At 34.5% G+C, this 10367-nt stretch overlaps 1 protein-coding gene across 1 annotated transcript in view; it reads right to left on the reverse strand.

The window, feature by feature from the left end:
• Positions 1 to 7552, reverse strand: part of LOC134248677 (uncharacterized) — a 61136-nt gene extending 53584 nt beyond the window's left edge. Inside the window, exon 1 of the mRNA XM_062731073.1 lies at positions 7530 to 7552. The gene's annotated coding sequence lies outside the window, so the exon portion shown is untranslated. The remainder of the gene's footprint in view (positions 1 to 7529) is intronic.
• Between the last annotated feature and the right edge of the window lie 2815 nt (positions 7553 to 10367).

The raw sequence follows: 10367 nt of genomic DNA on the forward strand, positions 1-10367 counted from the left end.
GATCACCACTTTTACTATTATATGTAAGAGGCATAGACGTCGGAACCGGGGTTGGGGAGAGGGGGGGGGGGGGGGCAAGGGAGGCTTTTATTTCTCCCAAAAAAAGGACCTTAAATATATACATGTACATGTGGGCATTGAAAATTGGGATTTGCACGAACCTTTTTTTCAATTTGCTTCCGACGCACATAAGAGGGTTATAGGGGTCGTGATCATTTTTAGACTATTTTGATTTCATTTAGAGGAAGAGCTCTAAATGAAGATATACAAAAATTACGAAATTTGAAAACTAGAAATGAAGTTATTTCTGATGGTTAATATCTAGAAATCCAGCCTCCTTAACAAACTACAGCACGTACATTGTACACTGTATAAGTGCTCGATCCTGTACTATTTTACACCCTATTATGTAAATAAACGGTATTATTCTCGCACATTGGCCATTCTTGGTCTTTGACGAACATTTTTTAATAGTAATATTTTTGTCTAATTTTTATTTATCTATTATTTACAAGTCTATCTGATCATTAAATCTTTCAAAGTAATTTTTGTACATGTATTATTATAAATAAAATTTCTTGCATAATTCTATTATTATGTTCCCCAAACGAAGTTGGGGAACATATTGTTTTTACTCTGTTTCTTATTATTATTATTATTTTTCTTCTTCTTCTTCTTCTTCCTGGAACTTTTTTGTCCGGGAATGATCTTGTAAACTGTTTGTCCGATGTAGGTAAAACCTTTTAAGGGTTAGTAGACATGTTATGTAGATTTGCGGAATCAAGGTCATTTTGTGCGCACGTGCTTGCAAGAGCGTGCACGTGCAACACGTGAAATGACCAATATAATAGATATAGCCACAACTGTTCTATTTTTAGATGAAATGCTTTCAAACTCATAATGTGAGGATATATTAGTAGTATAGACATGACGACATGGTGAAAATAGCAAGATCTCACGCTCATGCACGTGCACTTCGCTCTGATTGGCTGCAACTAAAGTCTCAATATCTTTCTTGTTTTTTGACGAAATCCTTTGAAATTTTGAACATAGCCATGCATTAGGATATCCTACAACATGAAATAAAGCAATTATCATAAAAACACGTGCATGCACGTACGCTGCAATCTGATTGGCTGAAACTTTAAACAGCTATAACTCCCTTGGTTTTCAACCAAACAGGATGGGATTTGGAACATAGATAGATATAATGGACTTCTACAAGTAGGTATGGTCACCATGCACATGCATACACGTGCGTGTACATGTGCTGCAATCTGATTGGCTGAAACTTTAAACAGCTATAACTCCCTTAGTTTTCACCCAAACGGGGTGGAATTTAGAACATAGACAGATGTAATGGTCTTCTACAAGAAGGTATGGTCAACATGCTCATGTATGCACGTGCGTGCACCTGAAATGAGTAAAATCAAACATACACTTGAATGAGCGTATTTTTTAAATAATTTTGTATTAAATACTTTAATATTCAGTGTATTAAAAATAAAGATTGTGTAGATAAGATGATATGGTTAGGACGCAAATGCATTCACATGTGCACGCGTACAATGCTAAAGTTTAAATGATTTGTGTACACTTCTTTGTAAATGTTGTTAAAATCGCAGATGCATAGAGTTTGTCTTATTTAATGAAGCTTACAGGGAATATGGCACCAAAAGGGAGTTGGGGAGCGTTTGGGGAACATCTGTAATGGTCCCCATTACAATTAGCACTAGTTCTATTTATTTTTAAATGCATTATATAATTTATACAGTGGTTAACTATCAAAAAGTGAATTGCAAACTAAGGGGGATAAATTCATACAGAAGAATACAAATCTATAGAGCCAGGACCAGAAGACTTGACCAAATGGTCCAGATATTTAAATTTCTGGTTAAAAATCCTTGATTATTAAAACATTTACCCTTTTCGTTTTATATATTACACTGTAATAACAAGGAGGATATATTCATTTTTCAATGAAATAATAATTTTTTACTACAAATTCAACACAGCCCTACACTTTCACCAAAACCATGACAAAGGGTCATGAATTTCACAGATTTGGAAGAGGAATCCTTTTCATCATATAATTATGCACTTAGTAGAAAATAAAAAAAACTATATTAATCAATAGACCCCCCCCCCGCCGCCAATTAGAAAGAACAGCTCCTCATGCACTCTTCATCAACATCTGCAATCAGAGGCGGATCCAGCCACTTTTGAAATAGGGGGGGGGGGGGTCCAGGCTTGTTTCCCTCTAACCCCCCCCCCTCATACACACGCTCAAGCAAAGATTCACACTGCACATGTATGGGAGGATCTAAGGTTGTGGTAAATAATAAGTTTGTTTACGTCCCTTTTTTTTTCTTTGAAAAGGTACCCCCAGTCCGAATAAAAAAAAACACGTTTCAAAAACTACAGTACTGAAGCCTTGAAATTGAATGGATTTGCACCATTTCCGAAGAGTACAAAGAATTCTCGATTAGAATTTGAAAAAATTTAGGGGTGGGGTGCGGGTGGGGTTTAAATCAAAGCATTACAGGTAAGTTCCTTCAAAAGATATGATTAAAAAACGGTACTAATATAGCCAACACAGCCAAAAATAGCGAAAATATCAAATTAAATCTCACATGTTACTTATCGTATATGAGATATATAAAAATAGGTAGACTATTTTCTACCATTCTCTCATAAAAAAGTAATAGTGAAGGAATAGTAGAGGAAACTAATGTGTGAGAATCTATCTATTCAATACATAAGTAAGACGAACAAATATTTATTCTCGGCAAACTTTTATTCTCTCTTTCTCTCTCTCTCTCTCTCACCACTTGGCAAAAAATAAAGGGGGAGGGTTCCGACCCCCGGAACCCCCCTCTGGATCCGCCAATGGCAATTCCACAACATTTTACAATTATTTAATGCCTGAGCAGTCAATAGACCAGAATATTTTTCCCGAGGTACAGGGAACAGCTTAGTGTGTTCTATTGCCCGAGGCCAGCGGCCCACTATTTTTGGAGGATTTAGCCCTACCCCTCAGGCTCCAGAGGTTCAGGGACCCTAAATTCACAATTTTAATCCCTTTTATCCTTAGATACTACATATGTATATGTCAAAATTGGTTTAAATTTGTTATAGTAAGCGTTTTTAGAGTTGAAAATGTTCAAATTTTAACGCATGACAAACGACTCATAGGTCATCTGAGTGACTCTGGTGACCTAAAACACATATATGAAATATGAAATGAAAATTTAATGCTTGAAAAGAGGCATTCTTTTACCCGATTTTCGAAATGTAATTTTACATGCATTTCAGTCACATATTTTATTAGTATTACGATTCGGCAATTTACAATTTCAATGCTCATAATTACAAACATTTGATGTATTGTATACATGTAATTTCATTGCTTTATTAGTCAATTAAAAATGGTTCTCCATGTTTTCCTGAGTATAAGTGAATACAAATCTTATGTGCATTGCTTGGTACAAAACGTTAAATGCCGAGGTTACTTTTCTATTTAGTCGCTCTCTTGGAGCAGTGGTTTGAGCGTCTGCTCTAGAATCGCGAAGTAAGGGGCTGAACTTAATACGTCGCGGGTTCGAATCTCTCTGTGGGACTTGGAGACCGGTCCTTTGGATGGGGTTGATAAACCGAGGTCCCAAGTCGCAGGAGGCCTTGGTGTTGGCACAAAAAGATCCTTCACTGCTCAATGACCCTAAATCGTGAGTATAAGGTAAGATTTGTAGCTCTCCACCAGCAAGTTGTGCCATCTCCATAAGTGAAAAATTCTCGAGAGGGAGTTAAACAACATAAAATCCATCATTAAAGAACGGAGGTGTACAAGGGACAACCCCGCTCCGAGAAAATACAGTTCTCAATTCCAAAGCTTAATTCATGAAAGCTATATGTTTCACAATTATATGGTTTATATCATCTTTTACGCATTTAATTCTTTATTCCATTGTTTTAATATAATTAATTTTTCAGTCAAGTTTTAAAGATACGTGAAAACAAAAAATATAAATGCTTCACGTATGATTCGAACTCTCTCCATATCGAATGGTTTGGTGCAAGACCGACCGTGTTACATATATGTAGCCACTACGTTACGAAATGAGTTATCGACGTCTCTCAGTATGATTTAAACGAATGGGTCTGTTGAAGCCTACATTTTTTTCTTTAGAAATGTTCGATTTTCTTATAGAATGGGTTCAGATTCCATTTTTTTAAATGACCCATTCATGTTAAAAATTCATTTTTTGATGGCTCTAGTAAACCCATTTTCCACTAAATATGCTTAAAGGTATGTCAATATTGAAAAAAAAAAGATTGTCAAGTGATAAGTCGGTGAGTAAAATAAAATAATACAAGATGTGTTTGTGAAACACTGGTGCCCCCGTATGGCAACAAAGCAAAGATTAATCTTTTCTTAAATGCAAATTTCTTTAATTGGTTCCAAAAGTAGGGTATTCTCACTGGAAAATAATCGTGAAATTTGAAAGTAGGCCAATTTCTAAATTTTTTATATAAGTAAAAAAATCTCCAAGGTCAAAAGGTCAAGGTAATTGGTATCCAATGAAAGGTCTTGCCACATAGAATACTTATGTAGAGTGTGAAAGCCCTAGCCCTAACCGTTCAAAATTATGGTCTGACAAGGTTAATTTTTTTTAAAAGTAGGTCAAACTCCAAGGTCAAGGACTCAAGGTCAAAGGGTCAAACATTCTTGTTGTCAAATGAAAGACCTTGTCTCAAGAATTAAATACGTGAAGTTTGAAAGCGCTAGTCCTAACCCCTTAAAAGTAATGGGCAGGGTTTGCTTTTTTAAAGTAGGTTAAACTCAAAGGTCAAGGTCAAAGGGTCAAAGTACTTGGAATCCAATTAAGGGTCTCTTCATAAGGATCACATATATGAAGTATGAAAGCCCTATCCCTTACCGTTCAAAAGTTAAGGCCAAGGTTAAAGTTTTTTCGCAGGTACAAAAAATCTACAAGGTCACGGTCAAACGGTCAAGGTTGTTGGTATCCGATGAAAGGTCTTGCAACAAATAGTATATATTTTAGTATAAGTGTCCAGGTACCTACTGTTCAAAAGATATGGCCATATTAAAAGTTGAAAATTTCCATGTAAAAGTGGGCCAAACTCCAAGGTGAAGGTCAAAATGTCAAATTTGGCGGTACCCAAAGAAAGGCGTTGTCAAAAAGAATACACAAGTGAAATATGAAAGTCATGGCTCCACTAAATCAAAAGTTATGGGCAAGGTTGAAGTTTTTTGCGGACAAACAGACAAACAGCTAGACAGACAGACAGCTAGACAGAGAGACAGACAGACGGATGGACACGAAAACAAGAGGCCCATGGGCCACATCGCTCATCTGAGAAGCTTTGGCCATTCTGTTCTTTACCAGATTTCCCCCTTGTAATACATATTGTGACCCCATCTTACCCCATTGATCATAATTTAGACAATTTGAAATCTACACTACCCCAGGATGCTTCCACATAAGTTTAAGCTTTTCTGGCCCAGTGGTTCTTGAGAAGAAGATTTTCAAAGATTTTTCCTATATATTTCTATGAAAAACTTTGATTCCCCATTGTGGCCCCGCCCTACCCCGGGGGTCATGATTTGAACAAATTAGAATCTACACTACCCTAGGAGGCTTCCACATAAGTTTCAGCTTAACTGGCCCAGTGGTTCTTTAGAAGAAGATTTTTCCTATATATTTCTATGTAAAACTTTGATTCCCCATTGTTGCCCCGCCCAACCCCCGGGGGTCATGATTTGAACAAATTAGAATCTACACTACCTGAACATGCTTCCATATAAATATTATGAATTATTGCTTTTTTATTCTCGAGAGTAAGATTTTTAAAGAATTTTCTTGGATATTTCTATGTAAAACTTTGGTCGGCCATTTTGGCCCCACCCTACCCCGGGGTTTCATGATTTGAACAAACTTGAATCTACACTAACCTGAACATGCTTCCATATAAATATGATGAATTATGGCTTTGTCATTCTTGGGAAGAAGATTTTTAAAGAATTTTTCTATATATTTCTATGTTAAACTTTGGTCGGCCATTTTGGCCCCGCCCTACCCCCGGGGGTCATGATTTGAACAAACTTGAATCTACATTACCTGAGCATGCTTCCATATAATTATGATGAATTATGGCTTTGTCATTCTTGAGAAGAAGATTTTTAAAGAATTTTCCTGAATATTTCTCTATAAATATATTGTTCTCTATAAGCTACTTTCTTTAAGAATTATTGTTACCAATTGTACACTCTATCAGTGATTTAGTCCTTCATCAAAATTCTTTGAACAGTACTATAAGACAAAGTAAAAAGTTTCTCATAGTTATAATGTATCACTCATATATACCGCGTACATGTAACACGAATCTCTTCTTTTGACAACGTTGACGCCATTGAACGTTTCCACCCGACCTCGTATCTTTCGGTCTTTTTGTCCTCAGCTGATCAGTTCATTACCCACAACCCGCCCAAAATGTTTGAAACCATAACAAGTCTCGTTTTCACTTTATTTCCTCTGCAAGTGTGTTTCTACATTTCCTTTCTTCAATACATCAGATATAAACAACAATGTTTATGATAAAAATAAAAAATAAAAATGTCGCCATTTTATTGTAAAATATAGACGAGAAATTGTCGTCAATTTTGTCTTTTTTTTTAATATTTGGCAATTAGACGTTTAAATGTTTTTTAAATGCCTTTGTCTTTTTTATTCTAACAATAAACACTTTAAAACGTGACGTTTAGTTTGACGCGGTGACACCCAATATGCTGAATGTTTTAAACGTCTAAAAATGAATTCAATTAAACATTATTAAATGAAATTTTCAATTTTGATTAGATTTCTTTTTCTGCATCTTTTGGTGTATTATATTTGATAATGCGACGCCAAATATTAAAGATAAGGACACAGTGACATTACTTTTGGATCAACCCTCGTATATTTGCCATTTGCATTGTATAATTTTTCATTTGCAATGTATATTTTCCATTTGCATTATAGGTACATGTTGTATCCGAGGGATTTTTTATTTTGGTCTTTTACGAAGGATTTCATTGGTTGCAACGGGCGAGCGTGATCCGATTGCAAATTTCCATGACACAGAGCTATTTTTAGTTTCTTCCTTATTTATCTTCATGATCAATATTTATTTTATCAAAATCAAACACTCTAGTTGGGAGGACTTTATTGTTGATCTTATGAAAAACTTAAATTTGACACTGTTGTATACCGTACGATTTTTCATGTTTAGTAGGTATGACTTAACAGCATACGTAAAAATCCTTGTAAACTCTTCCCTCCAATATGTCAGATGAATGTTTGTAAACAAACTTCAGTGCACTTGATTACCTGAATTTAGTACACATGCATCACACATTTAGTATTCGGTAATTTAAGCACAAAAAATTATAGCAAAGGATACCGCAAGCCAATATCTATATTTATACTTTACAAACAAGATACATATATACATGTATTTATATTATTTACCTTTCGATTCAACATGTTCAATATGGATCCTGGGCCCGAAAGTACGTTTTAAGTTAAGGGTTGGTTTGATTCGCTGAAACAAGAAACCCATTAGATTTTAAAAAGGGTTTTATTCTACAATTTCTAGTTTACTTTTAGTATTGTCAATCACCCCAAGGCAATTCCGATGATCAGAGAAAAATTGACATTACATTGTTTATTATCAAATATCAACATAAAGACTTACTTTCATATTCCTGTTAAATACATATTATCTATTTAAAAAAAATGTAAGTATAATTTCTCTCTCAATAAATAGTACTAGTATGTGTACAATGTTGTGTCCACGATGTACATATACAACTGTATATGGAGTCTGCTGTACCTGGTTTGTAAACCCCTATTTTCCCTGATAGTATCATTGTTCGAAATATCATGAAATTGATTTACTGGACGAATTTGATAACGTCAACGCTTGTTTTACAAGATTCTTTAAAAAATTGAAAAAAAAAGATTAAATCTTGTATTAATACTTGTTAATTTTTAATCATATTTCTTATCAGACTACATTATTTATTTAAATTTATTACACCTTAAAAGTATTTTTTAATTAAGATTTTAATATTTACTCCGCAAAAAAGGTCCCTGAAAACTTTGAAAATCAGTCGTTTTGAGGGATTATAGATTTCAAATAAAATCGATAATTACGAGGGGTTATCAAAAAGTTCGTGGATTAGCGCCATAAAATTAAAACCGCTCAAGGTACATCAATGAATTTTTCAATAAATAGTAAGCATCATCTTTTCTATCCAAAGAATAAACCACAACTCATGAATTGTATTTTTTAATAAATTAGTAATGTTTTTGTAAGCAATGGTATGTCCAAGCCGCGCAACCTCGAAAACGACATTTTTTTAACTATGTGTAACTGAGAAAAACTCATTTGATATAATTATTTGACATCCAAAAATCCCGTTAATTCAGGTATGTGTCGGGACACGATTGCTGTACTAAATATAAAATTTTGACTTCATTCTGGAAGTTCTATATGAAATGTTATCGTAAATTTTACACGGAATGTCTAAACAAATGCGGCCTTGAAAATGACGTCAAAAGGGGGGAGGGGTTTCCGTTTCCAACATTATATAGTTTTGCCCCTGAAAAAAAATAGTATAGACCTAAAATGTGTTGAAACTGGCTACATAGAAATAATATGCATCCAGAGTACTTGTCTTTTAATGTCAAAATAGATTCAGAGAATAAAGGGATGCACAGTTAATGTCGATTTGCAAGTCAAGGTGTGAAAAATCAATCCCGTCAAAAATGACGTTGATCATGTGATGTAGAAATTGAACTCCCAAAAGTAAAATATGCCGGCACAATCAAGAACGGATCTTTCCCAATGTTAATCCATCAGGAATATTATATTCATTGAGGTCCACTGTTAATGACATTGTAAAGTCATAAAAAACAAGGCGGGTTTAAGACCTTACTCAGCTCTAGGGAATCTCATCAAAAAAGTGTATGAGGTAGAAGAAGATGACATTGAAAAAAAAAAAACAATGACGTTATCGGACGTCATTAAAATAAACGACGACAGCGCCGGGTAATCATATAATGTCGTTTTTATTTTAAAATAATTCGTCAAATAATGAACGTATCAGGCTAAAATTTTCAACATTTCTCTATTTTGTGTTGTTTTATGTTCCATATAAATTTTAAAAGCACGGACTACATAGTACTAATTTTATAGCCTCAGTCCACGAACTTTTTGATAACCCCTCGTACAATAATAAATTACTATTTCAACTTCAAATTTCCACCGCTTAAAATTTGTACAAGAATTTGTACAAGAATCTTGTACAACGAGCGTTGACAGAGGTGTGTGTGGGAGCTTAGCGGGAATGACAACTCTGGATAGAGAATGGGAACGACAAAACTTGAACAAATGGATGGCGCATGTTGCCAAGTTAATTTTCATCTAGATACAAAGGTTTTCTAAAGGTGTCACTTGTAAGTAGAAATTTGGGCGTCAGGATTAATGCGCTCAGGACAACAAATACCCGTGGAGCTTAAATAGTACATTTCATGATCTGCACCCAAAAAGGCATTCGTTTTGCTTCATATTTTTCATAATGTTAAAAGAATTGCATCTTCTGCATGTTCATATCCAACATTAACAAAACTGTTATTTATCAGAATTCGGGAATTTACATGTATAATGTACTTTTGCGAAGACACTGATTTTTACAATGGACATTTAGACCTGAGTCATGTACGGAGATACGGAATGGAAAGTGCATAAGAAAACATTCATTGAGGTGAACGTTATTCTATTTGGGGCTTTGAAATAATTTATCAGAAAAAATATAATTGGGGGTAGAATAAAATTTATTTAGATACTTTATGTTACGACACCCTGATGAGCTACAGTCTCGATAGAGGCTACTAGTTTGTGATAGCAACCGTTTAGGTCATAGTTCTTAAGTGCTTTCAATCATTCTATTTTGCTTTGTTGAACGACGTACATAGAGGATATTCAATGGTTTGTAGTTGAATATGAAATTTATTTCACGAGTGGGACAGGATTTTCGAGTGAAAATATCAAAAAATCCTGTCTCACGAGTGAAATAAATTCCATATTCATCTACAAAACATTGAATTTTCTGTTTATTACATTTTTAAATAAAATCCTTTGATTTTTCTTTTGCCTCTGTCTTTTTGTAATACAGTCACAGGCTCGTGACGTTATAGTTGAGCGGTTGAGACGTCATAGCTATGTGAAGTGAAAACACTGTAACCATTGATTTAGCAACATAATGTTGGTAATTTAGACAGTTTTATTCGCTGTCAGAATGG

This window comes from Saccostrea cucullata, unplaced genomic scaffold, assembly GCF_032062105.1.
Source record: "Saccostrea cucullata isolate Sc308-1 unplaced genomic scaffold, CSIRO_AGI_Scuc_v1 ctg164, whole genome shotgun sequence".
Taxonomy (NCBI): Eukaryota; Metazoa; Mollusca; class Bivalvia; order Ostreida; family Ostreidae; genus Saccostrea; species Saccostrea cuccullata.